Genomic DNA, 9,088 nt, shown 5'->3' with positions numbered 1-9,088 from the left:
ACAGAAGACCACCAGGTTGGCTTTCAGATTATGTCACTGAAAGTAACATTGCATATTGTCTATTATCAGAAGATGGTGAGCTATCGAGTTTTCACGAGACTACTCAAAGCTCGGATGTATCCTTGTGGATGATAGCAATGCAAGAAGAGTTAGAGGCATTAGACAAGAATAAAACTTGAGATCTTGTTACACTACCACAAGAGAGGAAAGCCATTGGAAACAGACGGGTCTATAAGATCAAGCGTGATGACAATAACCAAGTGGAGCGGTATCGTGCTAGATTGGTGGTAAAAGTGTATGCTCAGAAAGAAGGCATTGACTTCAATGAGATATTTTCTTATGTGGTTCGACTTATAACAGTCAGAATAGTGTTGACATTGTGTGCGGTGTTTGACCTACATCTAGAACAGCTAGATGTGAAAACGGCATTTTTTCATGGAGATCTTGAAGAAGAAATCTATATGCTCTAACCAGAAGGTTTTGCGAAAAAAAGCAAAGAGAACTTGGTTTGCATGTTGAAAAAATCTCTGTACGGTCTCAAACAGGCGCCGAGGTGTTGGTACAAGAGATTTGATTCTTATATCATGAGCCTTGGATACAACAGACTGAGTGCAGACCCTTGTACGTATTTCAAGATGTCTGGTGATGATTATATCATTTTGCTGTTGTATGTGGATGACATGTTGGTAGCAGGTCCCAACAAAGATCAGGTCCAAAGATTGAAGTCACAGTTGGCTAGGGGAATTTGGTATGAAGGACTTGGGACCAAAAAACAAAATTCTATAGATGCAAGTTCGTCGAGACAGAAGTAATAGAAAGATTTGGCTTTCCCAGAAAAATTATTTGAAGAAAGTCTTGCAACGCTTCAACATGCAAGATAGCAAGCCAATATCGACCTCTCTTCCTGTTAACTTCAAGTTATCCTCAGAGATGTGTCCTAGAAGTGAAGCACAGAGGATGGAGATGTCTCGAGTACCATATGCATCAGCAGTGGGAAGTTTGATGTTCGCTATGATCTGTACAAGACCGGACATTGCTCAAGCAGTGGGAGTAGTTAGTCGGTATATGGCGAATCCTAGATGAGAGCAGTGGAGCACTGTCAAGAGGATCCTTAGATACATTAAGGGTACCTCGAATGCTGCATTATTTTATGGAGGATCGGATTTTACACTCATGGGCTATGTCGATTCAGATTATGCAGGTGATCCTGATAAGAGAAAATCTACTATTGGTTATGTGTTTACACTTGCAGGGGGAGCAGTAAGCTGGGTTTCAAAACTGCAAACAATTGTGGTGTTATCTACAACAGAGGCACAATACATGGCAACTACTCAAGCTTGCAAGGAGGCAATATGGATTAAAAAGTTATTGGAGGAGATCGAACACAAACAAGAGAATTTTCTTTTGTTTTGTGACTGTCAAAGTGCCTTGCACATCGCAAGAAATCTAGCATTTCATTCCAGGATGAAACACATTGGAGTTTAATTTCACTTTGTGCGGGAAGTAGTAGAAGAAGAAAGTGTGGATATGCATAAGATCCATAAAAAATATAATATAGCTGATTTTCTGACCAAGCCAGTAAACACTGATAAGTTTGAGTAGTGTAGATCCTCAAGCGGCCTAGCAGAAACGTAAGCAGCAGGTGATGACAAGATTGAAAAGATGTGTAGAGATGTGTTTGATTCTCAATCAAATCTCCAAGTGGGAGAAATGTCGGCCGTTGTTCATTAATTGCATGTCGGGAAATTTGTCAAAGAAAGTAGGCAGCCTTATTTGAAGAGAATTTGAACAAGGCAGCTGATTTTCTGAAATGGCAGATGAATGTTCACACTGGAATGATGCATCTATAAATAGAGGCATCATTTGGCATTTCGATGCATCCCATTCTCAAATCCCTTCTTCGAATTTTCTCTCATCTTATAACATTCTATAATATTTGTGAGGTATTTTTTCTCCTGTATTAAGAGAGTGTGTGTTCTCTTTGAAAACACAGTGAGTGAGTTGTACACCATAAAATATTATAGTGAAAATCTTTTCATCTTGCCCGTGGTTTTTACCCTAATAATTTTTAGGGGTTTTTCACGTAAATCTCGGTGTCTCGTTTATTCTTTATTTTTGGGTTTTATTATCTCAAATTATCGCAAGTGGGACCAACACCATCCAGCCCTTAGCTCACCCTGCTGGGACCTTAACCGAACCCCTTAGAGCCTACTGGACCAACCCTACAGCCTTTGCACGCTAGAGGCCTCAAACATGTGCAACCTTGTACTCACACGACCAACCTTCACCCTACAGCCCTTCCTCCTTGCACCAGCCTTCCCTCAAGCCATCTAGGACCATGACTAGACCCTATTAAGACCCCTGGACGTGACCCTACAACAGCACATAGCCGTGCCCTCCTAGAACCCAAGTTCGAAACCCTAGTCCCATAAAACTCAAATTTTCGTTCATATTATTTCCCTATCTTTTTCAGCCCTTAAACATGCATCTATGGACCCTTAAACATGTGGAAAAATGTCCTTTTCCATAGCCCTACCATGACAGCTCCTTTGTGGATCATAACCATGAATTTAAAAACACAAAAACTCAAGTTTCGTTCATGCATGTTATGCCATAAAAACGAAAATAAAAGGAGGATTTCATATTTTTCATGCAAACATGATTAAACACACATAATATGATTTGAATGGTGCAAAAAAAAAAGTTTAGAAACGTGTCTTTGCATTTAAAACGCTCGAAATACGAATACCGTAGCGGTGGAACGTCGGTGACGAACGGAGGACGATTTATATTTTTTCATACCTTTTTTCTTGTCAAAACCAAAAACTCACTTTGGTATGCAAGGGAGTCAAGTGATTGTTGTTGGAAAGAAGAACGAGGAAGAAAATCGAAGAGAGAATGAGAAAAAAAAAATCAAAACTTCACTTGCCCAAGCCAAAGGATCGGCCGCTGCACTCTATTCTTTTCCCCTTCAAAATCACGTAACTTATGTGTGTGTTTCGGGTGTGTGTGTGTGTAGGACTCTTTTAAAAATAATTTAAAAAGATTTTCTAAACACTTAATTAATGAGCTTAATTAACACTAGTTTTTAATTAATAAATTAGGCTTATTAAGATTAATAAAATCATTAGAATTAAATTTAAAAGGTTTAAAATATATATTTTCAAAAATCCTCTTATAAAATACATAAAATTACTTGGTCCCATCAATTAATTTAAATTTTACCCTAAAAATGCAATAATTCTTAAAATATTTAAAATAAATATTTTCTTAACTAAAATAAAAATTTAGCTTTTAAATCTTTAACGCCCTAATCGTCTCTGGTTCTCCGTCTCCGACCAACCATCGATATTCGTCTGAAAATCTTTAAATTATGAAATCTAGCAAAATTATATAATTAATCATTTAGTCACTCAAAATATATCATTCATGCGTCCAAAATTATTTAATTAAAATATTTAGCAATTTAATAATTTTTATAAATGCAGTCTACATGGATTGACTTTCGAACGTTACACTTACTTTAGCACACGATTAATATCTTAGTTCTTTTTCTAGATCGCATTAGAGAACTAGAAAATTTGTGTGTTGAAAATAAAGGTGCACAACGACGAAGGTGTCACGATGGCGATGCGGTGGTTGTGAGAGGACGGTGGCCGAAAAATTATTTACAAGAAACAGAGGTGGCCGAAATTGGATGTACATGAGAGAGAAATTGTCTAGCATCAAAGTTTGACATGTGAAAGTGTATTTACAGATTTCATGGATGAGGTAGAATCCTACTAAGAGTTTTGACCAATTAAGACATTATCTAGATAGTGTGCAATATTATCTAGATCATGTCTAGTTAATGTAATCTTATCTAGATAATATTTTATTAGGAAACTCTGGATCAACATGTCAAAATTCATAATTAAAGTTTGATAGGCTACTTAAGTGTAATGAATAAATTTTCCAACTGAGTGTTTTGTCTAACTAGGGCTTCTACAGTTAGAGTTTCACCAAGATACTCCAAGTGTATTAATCAAACAATATAAGATCGTGGTTTTATCATAATCCTGATCGACGATTAGATATCACCGATGTGGTGAATGTACACAACTCGTTTTAATAATGAAAAATCAAACTTTTCGAAAACCAACGAGTCAAAGTCAACTATCCAAAGTAAACTATCCACTGACCCAAATTTTGACAGCTGTCAATTTGGAATTCCTTTACAAAATTTAGGCAGTTACACTCTCCTCACAATTTTGACCGTCATGCTTACTCACAACTTCCAAATAAGGAATCCATTTACAAACATCTTTATAAGCAATATGTTTGATGATAACCCAGGAATAGACTCATCAAGATCAGGCCCAAACTCCTGGCCCATCCCTAACACAGGTAGAGGGTTCATGACAGGCCCGTCCCTAACACAGGTAGAGGGCCCATGACAGGTCTAGGTATTCTATTATAAATATCAGGTTTGAGCATATGATTCATTCACTCACTATATTATTTTTCAGCAGCACTCTTAGCTGCTCTCACCTCATATCCTCAGTCTTTGACTTGAGAGTCGGAGGGGCTACGCCGGGACACCTTCTTGGCCCCCTTCTAACGATCTTATTCGTGATTTCAGGCTCAGGACAATTTCAAAACATGCGTCTGGACTAATGACACTTGTCAGAATCGGACCCTAAATCTCTCGTGAGTATCATTTGATATCTAGCAAACTTAATCACCAAATTCAACTTCCTTTAATTTGACAATCTGGATTATATTTTATTAGGAAACTCTGGATCAACATGTCAAAATTCCTAGTCAGAGTTTGATAGAATACTCAAGTGTAATGAGTCAAAATTCCTACTGATTGTTTTTTGTTTAAATAGGACTTCTACTAGTTAGAGCTTCACTAGGATACTCCAAGTGTATTAATCAAACAATCTATGATCGTGGTTTTATCATAATCCCGATCGACGATTAGACATCACCGATGTGACGAGTGTACACAACTCATTATAATAATACAAAATCAAACTTTTCGAAAACCACCGAGTCGAAGTCAACTATTCAAAGTAAACTGTCAACTGACTCAAATTTTGGCAGATGTCAATTTTAGAACTCCTTCACAAAATTTAGGTTGTTGCACTCTCCTTACAATTTTGGCAGTCATGTTTACTCACAACTTTCAAATATGAAATCCACTTACGAACATCTTTATAAGCCATATGTTTGAACTCCATCAAACTTAATCACCAAATTAAACTTCTTTGAATTTGACAATATCAACGGTAACACATAAATCAATACTTATATGACATTCAATGATTCAAAGATACAACTAACTGTGGATTCACAAGTCATGTGATTCGAGACAACACATGCTCCTTATACAAGATTACCCTTGTTAACCTCATTCTATGTATCAAAATGCGGTGCCCCCGAGCATGAGTCTCCAAATTCATAATTGGTGATCCTCGAACTCCCGCATCCTCGTACCTCTCTAGCTCATACATGTATTTCTCCACTGTTACAGACTATTTTTTCGGAAGTAACTCCAAGCGGATATTTTTTCTTGCTCGAGAGTTCTCTGAGACTTGAACTTGCTTCTCAGTCTCTTTATTTTCTGGATCATTATATTTGTCATCCACTGATGGTTCATGCCACTACCCGACCTCTTTCATGAAGTTGTTCATAGTAGTAGTGAAAATGCTGGTCATATATTTAATAATCGACTCGAGTGCAAGATAACCTACTAGAACTTCCTGAGTCCCATGTTGCACATTCCCATCTTTTACAGTATCCCTCTCGAACTTTTGCACAAGTTCGACAACTGATCTCCCACCAAAATCATTTTATTCTCCTTGACCATGTCTATCTTTCCCTTGTGGCTGGGGAATTCTTTTATTTTTCTCGGTGTTCGATTGTTTTGGAGGCATTTTTTTCCCATTGAGCGTGCCAAATTGTTGCTTTCAACTTTTGCGCGAGCATGTCAGGCACAAACACGTGACCGAAGCGAAGCGCAAATCTGACTCCTAAAACATCGAATGAATTTTGATTAAAATTTCAGTTATTTGCTACTCGGATTCTTCAAAAGACACAAACACATGATTACGTCACTAAGAATTGAAATAAACATATTTTTTACTAGCAAGAAATCTAAAAACTAAATTTGAAAACTTGAAATTGATAAACTAAAATATGAACAACATGCTGAAAATAGAGATTGAAATCTACAAACGTTTGCTTGAGTTTGTGAATGATTGAGTTGCCACCTTGCATTTTTGTCCTTTCTTTTGTTTCACTCTTCTCAATGTTTCCCTCAGATTTTCTCGATGTTGAACATGTAGCGGTCGGTTGTAAGCCCACGAATTGGTCAACCCTTCAACTAACCCTCTAATTTTTTTTGCCCCAATGGACCCCTTGCCCCGATTCTCTCCCATCTTTGAGCGCAACAATTTTAATTTTTTAAGGCCAACAGTTAAAGGGGTGTCAATCAGATCGAGTGGATCGGATTTCGGATCAACCCGTGAATTTTTTTTCCAACCCGAACACGAACCCGTCTAACCCGAATTTTATTTATTTATTTTTTATTTTTTTAAAAAAATTAATGAAAAAAATTCAAAAAAATAAAAAATAATAATATTTTAATTTAAACACATAATAACAAAATTTTCGATTTAAATTTGAAAGTTTAATTGTAGAAAATTAAAAGTATATTTACTAAATCAAATAAACAATTGTTAAAAAAATAAAAAAAAATACAAAATAAATATTAAATGATGAAAATTTATCATATAAATATACAATAAATTTTGTTCAAACATACAATATATAAAAATATAGGGAATATTTTCAAAAAAAAAAATTTTCGGATCAACCCGCGACCCAACTTGAAACCCGTCTAACCTGACACAAACCCGAACCCACCCAACCCGAACCAAAAAAACTTCAACCCGAACCTGATTTTTTTCGTGTTGGATCATGTCGAATTGACGGATCGTGTTGCATTTTACCACCCCTAACCAACACAATGTTCAGTAATGTATTAAAGCCACATGACGTCAATATGTTTCTATTAATTTTTTCCCCTAGAAAGCCGACGATAATTTCTGTAACAATGTGAAATAAAGATAATTTTTGCTAGGCCGTAAACATTGCCCCACGCTTATAAAATGAGCTGGGGCTTGACCACTTCCTATGAAATGAATGAGTCACGGCATGGCCCCTGATAATAAAAAAAAGCGCTTTTTCTCCAAATGCCAATATCTGTCAACATGGTCAAGTGGTTTTAGCATTAAACAAATCCCAAAAGAGTATGTATTAGTCATTGCCCTTAAAAGCTACTAAATTACTTGTGCAACTCGACACAACTCGACGAAGAAGGCTAACAAATGCGTCTAAGAGACAACTAAATAAAAACAGATGGGTTGACTCAAAAGGCTCATCATTCTGGATTACACATTCTTTGATTCCCATCACATTCAGATCAGGAGCTTCTCAATGGCATCCTGCATTAGACAAGAAGGATAATACAATTAAATCACCTATGAAAATCAAGCTCTCAATAACCACAAAAAGAGTGAAATAATTCATAGTTTACCTTCAATTGCTGTATTTGAGATTTCAATTGACTTCCCTCATTGCTCGTCACAGAACATGCGATGACTGGTCTGGTAACTCCACATGCACGACCAAGAGCTTGTTTTGATGGAACAAAAACATACGGGACGTTCTGCACTCAGTGTTACAGGATTTATGAGCCACTTAACAACTACCAAACTCCCAACCAAACACACAAGAGGTCAAGAAGTTATAATTTCATGCTGTTTCTAGCAGATAAAAATCACCTAACCATTATCAGAATACTCCCACATAATCAATAAGGTAAAAAAGCATATCGTTGAAAGCTGCAAATAACTAATACATTGTACAATGAAATGGTAAACATCAGAACTACATGGCCAACTATAATCTATTTTTTGATAGTTTTGCCATAAAAGTTATTTTCTAACAGATCCAGTATTTGATATTGCATGCATATCGCAGGATGCTACAAAGTTCTCTTTCTTTTTCTATATTTTGAGTATAGTAATGGCAAATGTTCTTTTCTCAATCACAGATCTTCCAATTAAATCCAACCGCTGAAAGATGGCAGTTTTAACCCAAATTTACAAATTGTGCAATCAAAACAAAATGTAGTCAGTCAGCCAGTCTCCATATCCATACTTATAATTTATACAGTATCACACTGAACTTCTTCTCAGTTATCAAAAGCCATTAAAATTTTACTAATTATAGAAACCTTATCTTCAGCAAGAAGTGGAAGGTGAAGAAGGATTTCAAGGGGCTCTGTGTCAGCTGCCATCACAATGAACTCGGAAATCCCTCGTCTTAGTCGCTGCAATAAGTTCATAAAAGAAACCAAACAGATTCTCATTCATAAAAAATAACAATAAAATCAAGAACGAAATTAACACACCTTCATTAGCGCCTTTCTTGAGCTGTTTATAATTAGCGGCTTGCTGAACCAAGTCTAGAATAGTAATGTTGAGCTGCGAATCTGCCAACGGATACGCTTTCGGGTTCACAGCATCCGCAGTCTACAAATAACAAAGATCTTGCAAACCATTATATCACGAAAAACCAAAGATAGAGCATGGAGAATTCATGAAAATCACGGATTCATATACATTCAGAGAGTGCATACCATGATGGCGTACAGTACAAGCAGAAAGTGCTGGAAATTGTTAGGGTCTGCCCGAATTTGAGAATCAGAGTACGGAACTAGGATTGCTAAATGGGCCAAAATTTGTAAAGCCCATAATGTAATTAGTAAGGCCCAGATATCACAACAAAACTAACAACCTCATGTTGATGTAGAAGTAGAAGACTCTTTGTCCCTTGTTTTTTATTTTAAAAACATAAAAATATCTCTTAATTATTTTTTAAAAATTATATCTGGAGAAAAAAAAATATTTTCATAAACCTTTAACAAAAATCTTGCTCAAACACATATGACAAAACTTGTATGAGACGGTCTCACGAGTCGTATTTCTTATTTGGGTCATTCATGAAAAAGTATTACTTTTTATGCTAAGAATAT

At 36.2% G+C, this 9,088-nt stretch overlaps 1 pseudogene; it reads right to left on the bottom strand.

The window, feature by feature from the left end:
* Positions 1-7,219: 7,219 nt before the first annotated feature.
* On the bottom strand, positions 7,220-8,837 carry LOC140991665 (uncharacterized; annotated as a pseudogene).
* Positions 8,838-9,088: the final 251 nt, after the last annotated feature.

This window comes from Primulina huaijiensis, chromosome 13 (assembly GCF_012295235.1).
Source record: "Primulina huaijiensis isolate GDHJ02 chromosome 13, ASM1229523v2, whole genome shotgun sequence".
Taxonomy (NCBI): Eukaryota; Viridiplantae; Streptophyta; class Magnoliopsida; order Lamiales; family Gesneriaceae; genus Primulina; species Primulina huaijiensis.
The sequence above is the reverse complement of the archived record's forward strand: the minus strand, read 5'-3'. Positions and strand labels throughout refer to the sequence as shown.